The following is a 12,603-nucleotide window of genomic DNA, read 5'->3' as shown; positions in this document are numbered from 1 at the left end:
TTGATATTTTAATCAGGCCGTTTTTTTCTATTTGTTCTTGGCATTGGCATTGGCCTGCAGAGGTCCCATCAATTGAGTCTGAAATCGTCATTTCATGTCCATCCATTGTCCCTTCTACTGACTCAAGTCCTAACAGCTGTGGGTTTAGTGTCCCCTCAAGAGTCCCAGCTGTGGCAAACCAGGTGATGGAGGAGTCTGTGGGTGCAGAGAGAGAGAGAGAAAGCCCTTCTGCTCCCAGGCCCCTGGGCACTTAAGTTGTCTTCTCCCAAGCACGGAGACTTGGAGATGGGCAGTCAGCCAGTGCCATTCTCCCCGCATCTCCCCAGATCCGCAGGACTCGGCAGGGCCTTCTAGGAGGTCCAGCAGCAAAGCGGCCCCCACCGAGTCTCTGCTCAGGGAGTCACATGCCGAGCGATGGCCACAGCAGACGGGGCCTCATCTGTTCCCAGCTGCATGTGCGCAGAGCCGTGGTTTTCTCCCCCGAGATGCTGGCAGAACTGGGAGCCTCAGCAGCGCCCGCGCGGTGCCGGCGCCCACAGCGATCGACACTGCAGAGGAAAGGAGCCTCCGGGAGCCTCCGGGGGACAGAGGCCGGGAGGGCGAGCAGCGGCCCCGGGCTGCGCTCCCAGGGGCGTCCTCCACCTCCCCGGATTCGCTCCTGTGCCTCTGCAGAGCAGAACAGAAAAGGATTTTATTTTAAACCAGTGTGAGAGTTTTTATCTTTTATAGAAGGGTTTAAAATATTAAGACCTGTTTTTCATTTTAGTCGTTAACTGAACATACCCTCTCCTTCCAGTGCCTGGTCTCTGCCACGGAGGCCGTTTCATCGCATCTGACAGGCAGCATCCAGCGGAATTGAGCACACACACGCCATTTCCAAGTTTAAGTTGTCTTCAAATGCTTGCTTTATTCCGATTCCTTACGGTAACGTCTCCTTTCCTTTCCTGCTACATTTTTCTTTGATGAAACACTCTTACTGTTTTTCTTTTCCTGTTAACTGTTTTCTCTCCCTAGTTTTCCTTATATGAGGGGATATTTATTGAGGTCAGATTACCTACTTTATTACACATTTTTGTTTAATTTTGTAGCTTTCATAATATGGGATCAGAATGGAATAAAGAAAACATGACTAGCTTAACTTATAATAAAAATGCCAGTTACCTTGGCAATTTAGAGATGCGTCATAGGGATTGGGGATAAGTATAAAATTTGTTCCAGCTGTTAATTTTAAAGCAGTGGGATCTATAGCAATTTAGTAGCGCCGTGTTAGTCTTATTTGAAATGGTCTCTTGCACCTTCCTATTAAAATACCTATTAAACACTTAAAAGCATTACCAATTTTCAGCAGCACTGGAAAACGTGCTGCACTGTGCTTGGTCTGGCCAAGGCATAGGAACCCACCAGCAAGGGGCTCGTCCCCCCTGCCCTGCCCAAGCACCATCTGGGTTGGCAGCTTTTATATCCCCACATGAATGATTTCCACTTTCCTCCTTTGGTCCCTACCCTTTTGGGCCAAAGTAATTCTCTCCTCCTGTGCTGACAGGAACTCTTGGAAGGGAAGAAAGGGACTATGAACCACGTCAGGGTATATGGCAGAAATAATTGACTTTAGACCCCGTGTGTTAAAGATTTTCTATTTGACTTCGTGACATGCTTTACCATAATTTCTATATTATCTTAGAATACTCCAAGTTCAACCCTTTGAATATTTTACAGTCTTAAATGTGTAAATGTTATGAAAAGACAGTGAACTGCTCATATATATTTTTCAGTGGTTTACGGTCTAGAATTGTGTTATGGTTTCTCCAAGTCAATTATATGTTACTTGGAATTTAACACTGTGCCTTGCCAAGAGAGAACAATTGACCATGAAACAGTGTAATAACTTATTAGAAACAAATACAGAGCAATTTTTCAATGTGCAAAATATTCTCTTTTTCCTGGGACTTTCCCTGTATCTTCTGCAGAAATTAGATCAGCAGATTTACATTAGTGAAGAATATTAGGAGTTTTCTGAAAAGGAGAAAAACATCCATTCTCTCTTCTTTTCAGTTTCCAGCATTGAAAAATAAAGTTTCAAACAGCACTGTACAATAGAAATATAATGTGACCACAGATATGAGCTTAAATCAGAAATTAAAATTGTTTGGTAGCCATATTTTAAAAGTAGCCAAGTCAAGAAATAAAAAAAAATAAAAATAAAAAAAACCACTGGTGAAATTAACTTAAATAATATATTTTATTTTGCCCAATATATCCAAAATATTATTGTCAGTATGTAATAAGACTGAAAATTAGGTATTTTAAATTCTTATTTTGGGGGTATATATTTTACACTTAAAGCAGCAAATGTCAGTTCATAAGAGCCACATTACAAGTGCTAAATGGCCATATGTGGCTAGTGGCTACCATATGGAAAACACAGAAGTAAACTGTGAGGCAAAGAAATTTAAATTATTTCCTTCTGCAAACAAACATTTGAGGAAAAGCAGGATTTATTTTTATAACAACTTCAAATATTCCATGTAAAGGTATCTATTTAAACAGATTTTAATTAAGAAACTAGAGAAAGAAGCAAAAATCAAGTCAATGCCAATACTAAATCAACTAAAATTAACTAAATTGGTTTCTGAAATATTGTAATTCTAGAGATTTGAAACAAAAAAAAAAAAACAGATAAAAACACATTTGTAACAGGAAAGCACAGGAAAATATAAACACACATGCATCTATATTGAGTATATACTATTCAAAAATAATTTTGACCCATTAAATTGCTTTATTTCACCTTCATATATATGGCGGGTTGCAATAAAAGACATATCAGTTGAATTTTATTTTTAGCAATTATGGTTTTGTGGTCTTGGGCAAATTACTTCTTTTTTAAAAAAATATAAGAATTTGATTGGCTGTTAGGTAGATTGGAAATGATATATCTTTAAGAACTGGCATAGTCTCTGGAACATACTTAATAATTAATATTATAACAAGCTCCTCTTAAATCACAATACCTTTGAAAAATTAAGGGTAAACTACACCAAGATGAAACTCGACAAATATCTTGTTGACACAGAGAATCCTGGGAAAATATATTTCATAAAGGAGGTACTAGCAACTACTTATTGTCAGTTATGCATCGAGCCAGTTGACCAACGTCCATGCATCTTTCAGAATCTTCATAATAATTATAAAATAATTATCCCTAAGTTTATCAATGAATTCATGAAAGAGATTTATCCATGATTCCTTCTTTTATTGTTATATGTCTAAGAAACTGAAGTCTTTGGGTCAGTGATTATTACTGAAGATGAGGAATATAACTTTGGACATCATGTTATCGGTTTTCCCTCAATTATTTCCTGTTGACAATATTTTTCACTGATATTAAACAAGAATATCTCCAAGACATAAAACCAAAACACATTTTCCCTGTTCAATTACTCTATGACTGACCTGTCATTAGATGCCTCAGGTAAGGCCAGTGGGAGAGAGAGATGGAGGCACACATTCTGATTAATCGTGATCTGCAGGTTTAAAGATATCTGTCTTTGTTTTCCTAAGCTTTGTTTCTAGCATCTTCTCTTTAAAATTTGAGCACTTGAATGAATTATGTGATTTATTATATTTATTTTGAAAAATATTTTCAGTCATCACATTATTCCAATAGTGTATTGTTTCTGGTAACTCCATCATACTTATTTTCTGAAGAAAAGAAACATATTGTATGGAGGTTATGCATATCAATACCATTTTTTCCGTATATTCCCTGTAAATACTTATTTAATTGGACAATTACTGTTTGAATTATGAGTCATTCAAATTTAAATGTATTTTCCATTTCTTCATTTTATTGTAGGCCCTCGAATTCTATGGCCTATTAAAACACTATAAGCAGACGTTGTAAGTTATACCATATAGCATTAGTTTTAAAAATACCTTAAAATTCCTGATTTGCTAGTAAATAGACAATCCTTTGTTTATTTACATTTCTATTAAAACCTACATTATTTCATTCAGTTATTAGAATCATTAGAGAAATTTATAAAATATCATGTTCTGAAAATCATTATCTATACAAAGCATATAAAACTTAAAAAAATTTTTTTATCAAATTTACATATAAACATATTCTTTGGAAACACTATCGCTACAGGGTTTGTTGTTATCAGTGGTTCCTACCTCCAATGGCCCCTATATTTGCTACATCAGAAGCATCCACTTTCACCTATTAGCTGCTCCTTTGGGCTTTTCTTCTATAGTTTTAACTGATGTTTATTGGTTTTCTATTATGAAAGATGAGGCTTTAACTCTTTGTTTCATATTCACAAGATATATAAGTGCATATTTTCCTCCCTGAATCCCACATCCTCTCGATATAGTTACATTGCAAATTTAGCTAGTTCAAAATCCAATGTTTATATTAATATGACTATCAATGTAATTCAGACTTGAGCCGTGTACTCAACAATTATTATTTTCCTTACCTGTTCATTTTACTTTTCTCTTCTTTCTTTTTCCATATGTTTGGTTTTCTGTGTTCTTATTGCATTTTAATGTAGATTCTCCACCAGTTGTAGACATCGCCACACAATCTTCAATCACATCTTCAATCACTTGTCTTTTCCTATAAACTTTATTTCTTGAGACAAGTCTCCCCCAGAGCCTTTTGACTTGCTCCGATCCACGCTGGTGCCCTCCGTTCCTGCTGTAAAGTTGGTGTATACTAGACACTATATTCAGTATCATACTTTGAATCCTCCTTGCTCCACTCTCGTGTGGAATCTTTCCTTTATCACATGGCTTCTTGTCTCACACTTGAATCTCTTATTTTGGCAGAAATCTTCCTTGGTTGCTTAGCCTGAGAAAGAGTGTTGCTGGAAAAATCATTCAGATTTTAAATGTCTCAAAATATATTTAGTCTACCCTCACCCTTAGTTGATGGTTTAGCTAGGTTTATAATCTTAGTATGGGAAGTTTTGTTCATAATATTGAAGCGTTATTACCTTGTCTTCTGGCTCCCAGTGTTGTTGTTGAGAAATACAGTGTCTGGTATCTATTTTTATTTCATTGATATAACTCTTATTTTTCTTATCTCTTTAATTCAACTTTTTGGGTGTGTAGTTTGTTCTTTGTCTAACCTCTTGCATTAGAAGCTTAGATCATTGATATTAAAACTTTTCCTTTTCTAATATATATAAGAAAAATACATAAATGGATATATAAGTTCTCTCAAAAACTATTTTAGCTGCATCCAAAAAACTTTGATGTGTTTTATTTTAATTATAGTTCATCTCAAATTTCCAGTATTAATTATGAGTTCTTTGATCCATGGTTCATTAAATGTGTTGCTTATTTTCCAGCTAGTTGGATATTTCCTCCTAATCATTTCATTACTGAGTTAAAGTTTAATTCCACTCTGGTCAGACAGCATGTACTAGAATCCTTTGACATTTGTTGAAACTTGCTTATAGCCCAGGTTAGGGTTCATTTTCATAAATGTTCAATTTGATCTTGAAAGAAATGTCTCTCCTGTAGTTCCCAGTGTGGTTCTTCATGAATTATGTTCACATCTTCTTCATATTATTGATTATTTTTTCTGCTTGTGTAATCAATTACTGAAAAATCTGTGTTTAAATCTCCAACTATGATTGTGGGTCTGTCTCTTCAATTTCTCTCACATATTGATTTCTATATCTTGAGACTTTATATTTAGGAGAATGCAATGTTAGAATTATTTATCTTCTCATTGAATTTCTCCTTTTGTCATTTTTAAATAACCTGCTTTATATATACTCCTTTTCCCAAGTCTATTTTGACCAACAGTAATACAGCCTTCTGCCTTTGCTTAGTGATTGATATTTATATTTTACTTTAAATCTACCAGTTTCCTTTTTATTTAAAGTATGCTTCTTATAAACATGTGTAATTATGTCTGCATCTGTTATCTACTGTGAAATGTTTATCTTTAATTGGGTTGTTTAGTTCTTTTACATTTAACACAGTTACTGATACATTTAGATTTATGTCTTCCAAGTTATATTTGATTTCTTTTGTCCTTTGTAATATTTGTTTCTTTATGCCTCTTTTTTTTCTTGTCTTTTAAATATATTAAATATTTACTTTTCAAAATCCCACTGTATATCTCCTCTATTAGTTTTTTGTGTTTTACTTTTGGTCTCATTTTGTTATTGTTATCCTAGAATTTGCATATGCATAACTAACTTAAAATGCAACTTTAAATTATTACTTTTTCCATGTTCTATATAATGCAAGAAACTTGCTGCACTTTACGTTTATCCCCATCCCTAATATTTGCATTACATATATATATATATATATATATATATATATTACTTCTATATATATTATGAACCAATAAATTATAATTATTACTATTTATAGCAATAGCCATTGACTTTTATATCTATCCATATATTTATCCTTTTCAGTACTCGTCATTTTTTTCATGCACTTTTGCCCTTCTACCTAGAATCATTTATATTTACCCTAAATAACTTCCTTTACTATTTCTTGTAGGGCAAGTCTGAGAGTGGTCAATTCTTTCAGCTTCTCTTTGTCTGAGAACATCTTTATTTCACCTTCACTTTAGATGGTATTTTGATAGAAGTAGAATTCTCAGTTAGCAGTTTTTCTTTTTTCTTTCAAATTTCTAATGATAGCATGGCACTGTCTTCTAGTTTCCATAGTTTCTATGGAGAAGTTATCAGTATTTCTTTCCATGGTTTCTTTAAAGGCATCTTTTTTCCTATGGCTGCTTTTTAATTTTTTCCCGTTAATTTGGTTTCAGCAGTTTGTCTCTGATGTGCATTGGTTTTATTTTCTTTGTGTTTATTCTGGATGGGTTTTGCTCATTGCTTCAACTGTTTAGGCTGATTCCTTTTATTAGATTTAGAAAATTTGTATCCATTATTCCTTAACATATTGTTTGGCCCCATCCTCACCCTTTTCTCCTTCTGGGATCCAAAGTAAACCATTTTAGCCATGCCCATCAGGTATCTTATCCTCTGTCCATACCACCCCCCCACCCCCCCCCCCGTTATTTTCCTCTCTGTGCTCCAGTTTTTATATCTTTCCATTAACCTTCTATTGACTTCCAAATGATAATTCTACCTTCTACTATGTCCTCTTGGCTGTTTTACTCACCCTAAGGATTCTTAATTTTATATATTTTATTTTGCAGTTCTGGAATTTTCATTTGTCTTTTTTGTAGATTCTAATTTCTGTTGAAATATTCCATCTATTCACTTGGCATGTCCATGTTTTCCTATATTTTCCATAATGTATTGATCGCACCTAATTTAACATCCTTATCTAAAAACTGGATTTTCTCTGGGCCTGCTTCCACTGACAGATTAATCTTTTGATTATCTGTCACTTATGTATGATTTCTTTCATGTGGATTTTTTGTATTGTATGCTGGAAATTGTGGATGATGAGAGTGCAGAAAATCTGGATGGTGTTCTAATCCTCTAAAGAATGTTTAATTTTGCATGATCAAACAGTTAATAGTTTGATAAACTAATGCTTAGTTTTAAGCCATTTTATCAGAGGTCTGTTTTAATTCTCCACTCATCTTGAAGAAGAGTTCTTACATCTAAATTGTGCTTTTACTCACAGGGAATAGTGTTTCTGGTGTCTCAAGTGAAAGCCTAAAGTGTGCACCAGGGTTCTCTCTGCTTGGACTAGCATGGGACAACAGCATTTCCCCAGTACTGTGAGACCCAGAAAACAGTGCTGCTCTTGGCTTCTCTCCTTCTGTTCTCCATGAGGCCTCCTGGGGTTTTACCCACATGCCTAGAGCTGGCATCATCACGGGCCTCAGGGCAGATTGTGCAGATGGCTGGAGCCCCTCTCACCAGTTTCCTGTTCTCTGATATTTTGCCATCAATATTCCAGCCACTTTCCCAACACAAACTCTGAACTCTTTTCTCCACTCAGGGAAACCAGTGCTCTGTGTGTGGTTCTGTTTCTCTGTGCAACAATTTGAAAGAGCCTCTCCAGCCCCCCAGTGGGAAAGCCAGGGTTAATATGGACACGTCCTGGGCTTCCCTTCTTTTAAATATCAAGACATTTTCCAGTACCTTCAAACATGCTTTGATGCCTCTTTGTCCAGATTTATAATTGTTTATAGTAGTTGGGTAAATCTGGTACCAGCTACTTTGTCTTTTTCAGAAACTGGTAAGTTCTTGACACTACTGCCACTCATTCATAAACCAGCAAATTCTATTAAATCTCCTTCCCAGGTTAAACTCCTCTTCATTTCTCTGCTACTCTCTGGTCTAGACAACCAATTATCTCTTCCTCAGATTCCTGCAATAGCTCTTACCTCATATTTCCACTTCCAGTACATACTCTACATTTCAGAGTGGTCTTCGAGAAGCACAATTTATATTATGTCACTCTCCAGGTGAAAACTTTTCAATAGCTTCTCATTAAACTTATAATAAATACATGAACTCCCTAAAATAAGCTATAAAACGGGATGATGTAAGCCTTCCAAATGGATTCCAATGCACTCCTCTCTCCTTCTCTTTGCCTCAGCTGTATTGAGATTTTGGGTTTTGTTGTTGTCATTTATTTGCTTATACCTGCAAAACTTTTGTCCATGGCTGTTCTTTAGCACAGCTGCTCTTCTATGGCCATGGCTTGGCTTCCCCCATTCTTTGCCTGACTTCTTCTTTCTCTTGCTTCAGGGGCAACTTAGATGCCACTTCCTTAGGGATGCATTCTCTGATCACATAGAACATCACTGTTCATCACATAGCACCCCTCCTTTTAATTCATGTTCAGATTCCAAAATATGATTTTCTGCTTGTAGGAAGGTATGGTTTCTTTCAAGTCAAAATCTCTGAGATTCTTTGAAAATTTTCCTTATCCAGTAATTCTCAAAATTTTGTTTAACATCTATAATTTCTACCTGATATAAGCACCATGAAGATAGGGATCCTATCTTTTCCATTTGTTTATCACTCTATGCCCAGTGTTTCACACATTACTATACAGTATATAATAGACATTAGATATGTATTGAATTAAATTAGGAAAATATTATAGAATGTGTAATTTCAAAAAAGAGAGTAAAGAAAATCAACATTTTGAGATTTGCTAGATAAGGAAAATTTTCAAAGAATCTTAGAGATTTTGACTTGAAAGAAACCATTAAGACCACTTATCCGATCATCTTTTCTATGTAATAATCCCTTAAATAACCATTGCCCATCCAGCCTACACTTAATTCATTCCAGCATTAGAGAACTCACTACTTCACAAGGGAATCGACTTTATTTTCAGAAAATTACTGTAGTTTAAATGTAATATTTAAATTACTTGAAGTATAATCAAAAGACATTATTTTAAATGAAGGATTTTTAACAATAAGGAAATGATACATATATTTCCTTCCTTTTGTGGTTTCTTCTGAAAGCTAAACCACACAAAAATACAATTAAAATGAAAATTATTATTACAGTTTATCGAATCTTAAATAATGACATCCATTTGGAGTACTTTACCATAATTTGAATTCTTTAAGTTATGTTTTAGATCTATTTCTTTTTCCTGGTGTATGATTTATTATCCATAATTTGAATCTTTAAGTTATATTTTAATCTATTTCTTTTTCCCTGATGATTTATTATCTATATTTGCTTGCAGCAAAAATATGAAATTTTTAATTTCAGGCAAAAAGAAAACAATACAAAATAGATTTTGAAGAACGAGATTTATGGAAAGGAAAAAATTTTCTCTTCTATCTAACATTTAAGGATGACATATCAAAAACATTATTTTAAATTTTATAGTGTTCATATTTGCCCATTATCATATTAGCATAGATTTCCTTTAAATTAAATCTTCATATGTGTGTGTTATGTGTGTATTAGAACAAATAGAATAGCATATTTTGAATGAAAAAACACAGCTGTAATTGTGAAAAATTTGACTACTTCTTTAACCCCATCTCTGTTAATATATATAGTCTTAGAAACATACATCTATACTACTTTATCACAAAATTTCACATCAATCAAATGACAAAATATACTTGAAAACATTTTGTAAAATGTTTAAATGAAATTTTCATTTGATTGATACTGACCATTTTAATCATATATTATTTTAAAGACCTTGTATACTTTTCTTAAGGAATGAGATGAAACACCCCTCACAGGCTCAGTTTTACATTTATAATTGCATGAATTGGCAAAATTGAATGATTTTGTATTTGTGGTTCCCTGGTGCCTTTTTATGAATCATTTTTATCACAGTGGCTCCACATTTTTTTCTTAAAGTATAGTGGTTTGCTTATAAAGGGACCAACTTTCTCTTAGTTATTCTTTGAAATTATGTTAGACACTTCTAAAACTTGCCTGAACTTTATGGGTCACTTAGATAGCATTATGAGTCATTGTTTAAGTGCAATAAATGGCAGTTTCCAAAGAAAAGTGTTTAGTGGTCTAGGTACATATATGATCCTTTCTGGATTCTGGCTGAATAAAAATATGAACTATATGTAAGAAAATGGTGGTTTAGACATTATACTAAACTCTAATAATAGAAATCATTTTTATTTTCATATATAAAATTATTACTGGCATAGAATATAATCCCTATCAAGATGGCACTATAAGATTATGCACTGATCTTCCTTCCTCTGCGCTAAATATAATATTAAAAGACAAATCCTCTTTTTATAAAGTAATTGTTTCAGTTTGCTAAAGCTGCCAGAATGAAATACACTAGAAATGGATTGGCTTTTTCAATGGGGATTTATTAGGTTGCAAATTTACAGTTCTAAGGCCATGAAAATATCCAAATTAAGGCATCAAGAGGTACATACCTTCTCTGAGGAAAGGCTAATGGCATCTGGGTTTCCTCACACAGGAAGTCACATAGCTGGCTCTGCTGAATCTTCTCTCCCAGGTTTAGCTTCTGGTTTCAGTGGCTTTCTCCAAAATGTCTCTGGGCTTCTGTCTCAGCTCCTGTGGGTCCTTCCTTGCTTCTCCCAGGGGTAAACTCTGGATTACATAACTTAGCCTCTCTCTAAAATGTCTCTCTCAGCTTCTCTGCTTGTTTCTCCCGGGATGTTTCTGTCTAAGCATCTCTCTCAGGGTCTCTGAAAGGACTCCAGTAAAGTATTAAGATCCACCTTGAATGGGTGGGGTCACATCTCCATAGAAACAATCAAATCAAAAGGTCCCACCCACAATAGGTCTGCCTCCACAAGATTGGATTAAAAGAGCATGGCCTTTTATGGGGTACATAACAGATCAAAGCCAGCACAGACATTAAAACAAGGCTGGTCAGTGGTACAAGTATGATACTCATTGACCAGAAATGACACAGACACACAAAGTGGAGCTGCTGCTGCAGCCAGGCCTCTTGATCCTTGGATTCAAATGTGTGCAGTGGGGACTGGGACTGGGACTCCTTGGGTGTGACAAGGGTCCCAAAGTTACCCCTCATAAAACAGAATTGAAAGAGGGAGAAAAAAATAATAATGATGATTAAAAGTGTTCCAAAATTTCTCTTAAAATCAAAGGCAAGTTTCCAAAATTGATCAACAAAATGAACAACAAATTACTTTAATATAAAAAATACAATGTAACTAAAGTGATAACTGATTTATAAAATGTATGTGAAGAGGATGAAAAACTTTAATCCATTAAATTTGTGTATTTAGATGATATTGAATTTTTATGGAAAATATTTAGCAGTACTCCATGAGAAATATAAAAGAAACTTGAGTAGAGAAATTACCCTTGAAAACCTTATTCAAAAATTAAATTCCTTATTCCTTCTCATGACAAAAGAACCAATTTTATAGCAGGGTTTTATAGTTCAGTATGGTAGTTTGAAGATGTATGTACCTCCAAAAAGTATGTTCTAAAAGTTGTTAAAGTTAATCCATTCCTGTGGGCAAAGACCCATTGTAGGAAGGATCTTTAGGTGTCACCTAAAGGCTACTTAAGGTGTCACCCATCTCATTCCGGGTGGGTCTTAATCCTCCTACTGGAGTCCTTTATAAGAGACAAAGAGAGAGAAAGCCAGGGAACAAGAAGCTGAAATCAAGGAAACATGGAAGGGAAGGGAGAGACTAGCAGATGCCACCATGTGCCTTACCAGGTGACAGAGGAGTCCAGGGTTGTCAGCCCCTTGTCTTCAGGAAGAAAGCATCGTCTTGATGATGCCTTGATTTGGACAATTTTCATGGCCTCAAAACTCTAAGCCTGTAAACTAATAAATTCCCATTACTAAAAGCCAACCCATTTTATGGTATCTGCTTTTGGCTGCGTAGCAAACTGAAACAGTAAGTTTTACCAGAACTTTAAGGCATAGATTAAAAAACTGTTTTAGAGAAGCCCAACAGAGCACATTTTCTAACACGTTTTATGAGATATTAAATTGTTACAACACAATGATGAGTACAGTATGAGAATCATAGATAGATCAATGATTAGAGTCACAAAAATCCCAAGTGATAATCTTGGCAAATGAAATCTAGAAGTGTTATAAAATATTCATCATGACCATATGCTGTTTATCATCAGAATTCAAGGAAGGTTCTCTATCAGAAAATGTATT

The sequence above is a fragment of the Choloepus didactylus genome, chromosome 16, assembly GCF_015220235.1.
Source record: "Choloepus didactylus isolate mChoDid1 chromosome 16, mChoDid1.pri, whole genome shotgun sequence".
NCBI lineage: Eukaryota > Metazoa > Chordata > Mammalia > Pilosa > Megalonychidae > Choloepus > Choloepus didactylus.
Note: the sequence above shows the minus strand (reverse complement) of the source record.